This window comes from Blastomyces gilchristii, assembly GCF_000003855.2.
Source record: "Blastomyces gilchristii SLH14081 genomic scaffold supercont1.3, whole genome shotgun sequence".
In the NCBI taxonomy this organism is placed as follows: Eukaryota; Fungi; Ascomycota; class Eurotiomycetes; order Onygenales; family Ajellomycetaceae; genus Blastomyces; species Blastomyces gilchristii.
The window spans coordinates 1,754,755-1,757,179 of NW_003101680.1; positions in this window are offsets into that span (position 1 = coordinate 1,754,755).

Genomic DNA, 2,425 nt, shown 5'->3' on the forward strand with positions numbered 1-2,425 from the left:
TGCTACTTTCAGAGCTCTGCTCTTCTCTTCACTCATTTCATTCTTATTTATGTGATTGGAAGAATGTATAATATCAGATAATAACGCAGCTGCTTCTGAACTTGCTTATAAATGTAAAGAAGTCATAGCGGCCATCAATTAATTTAGTGTACAGTATATAAGAAGTCAGTGTATATCTGTAATTATATACTAACTTAAGCAATCTTTGAATCACATCTGATAGCATGTCTAAAAACTGGTGAGAAGTGCAGACTTCTTCAGAGCATGATAATTTCATCTATAAAGCAATTCATAGTTATCATGTCAGTGTGATTCTAAAAATGTCTCAAAAGATAGTGTATAAAGAGTGATGAGTAGAAGAGCATCTGATTAATACTGCTTCACTTATTGAGGAAAAACTTCACACTCAGACAAATGCCATGTATGATACATAAACAGATAAGATATGAGAAAGGAAATAAAAGTAATGAATCAGATTCAAAGAAGTCTGCTCTCTATCTAAAAGAAGAATAAAAAGAGAGATGATTATCACTGAAGTTATATAATAATAATAGATAGTAATATAATAATATAGTAATATAATAATAGACATTATACAATTAATAAGAAATCACTGAAATGAATATCTTCTCTAGTGTGACGGGCTGCGCCTGATCAATTATATAGACTATTCTGTTACACTTCATAGATTCTTTCACTCTGATTCACAGCTATTCTCAATTGCTGATTCTCGGCCGCCACGAACATGTATGCTCTGATTCTCAGCCATTCTCAATCACTGATTCTCAGTCATCACATATGTGTATAAATATTCACTCTGATTGCTGATTCTCACACTTTCTCTTTCTTTCCTTCTCTAACATTTTTCTCTTTATTATATAAGATCTATATATTATACTGATCTATTCAGCATAGGCCTCTTACACTAGAAAAACATTCATCATCTTCTTATTAGAAATGATTACTCACACATTATCTTCTCATTAGAAATGATTATCTATTGAGAAATATCTGAATGTGTAATGACATGTAAGAAATAGAGAAACAGTCAAACAGTTAAGTAAACACTGAGTTCTTAAATAGAAGCTTACTCATCAGTCACTCTGACTCTGTAACAAGATCTTATGAAGAGAGTAAGATTTTATAAGAGAGTGTTAGTGAAAGACCTGAGAGTTCTGACACTCAGATATATGAGATATTTATATAATTACACTTCTTCAGATTTCACAGATATCACACATCTGATAAATAATATAATCATGTCTAATAATAATATGAAAGAATCTCTGAATATAAGTATAGATACAGTGCCACAGTGACTCTGAGCAATGTTAAAACTATAATAATAATAAATAGCTGATATGCATGCAACTCAACAACATTAATATGAAGAGATTTAACAATTATCACAATAAGAAACTCATACAATTTCAACATCTACAGAATTGAATATAAAAGTGCTGAAAGAATGCTTAGATACTTCTGCATAATTTAATACTTTCAATCTCACTTTCTACTTATCATGAAGAATGGAAATGCTCATGAAACTGAGTATAGATAAAGATGCTATCAGTTTACTAATTAATCAAGATTAATATATCAATAAATAATTGAAGAATTGTATGAAACAGAAGTTTCATTCATAAATAGAAGTATGTGAATCAGTGTTATGAATATCTAACAATATTATGAAATATCTTGATATTCTGTTTCAAGACACTGTCATGTAATAGAAGATGTTAAATTGATTATAGAGTGTCTAACAGAGAAACATTTCTCTTACAACATTTATTCCTGACTTTGACATCAAGATCTTAGAAGCAGGTGATCAATCTTGAAAGAATTGAATAAAGATTAACATACTTAAGAAGATATTAACTTTTAAACTCTTACAGACTCTTATAAGTGTAAATAAAGACTTAACTTATGAAGATTTCTACACACAGCTCTGAACATTGAATGACTGTCTTATCAAGCTCAAGAGTATACAGAACAGTGACAGAAGATATTATACTACAGTTACTTATACACTCACACTGAAGAATAACAATGATGCAGATGTTATAAATTGAGTAGACTTAAATATCTATATATAAGTAAGAATCTCTGTTATCTGAACAGGCTTTTAAGTTTCTGAGATCACTTCTGAAGAAGTCACTGATCAATGTTAATAAGAAGTGTGTATCAACTGTAACTGATCAGAGCACATTGCTTTCAACTGCTGATTAATCTATATATCTTCTCATTTGAAGAATGAATCAGTGTCTGTCTGCATCAATCATGTTACATTAGAGAAAGATTCAGAAGATAACTATGAGAATGTCTCAGTGAAACAGAGAAAAGATTAGCTTCTGTTCAAATTTATAAACAGAAGCTTGAAGAGATCAGATGATAATAATTTGAAGAGAAAATAATAATAAATGCA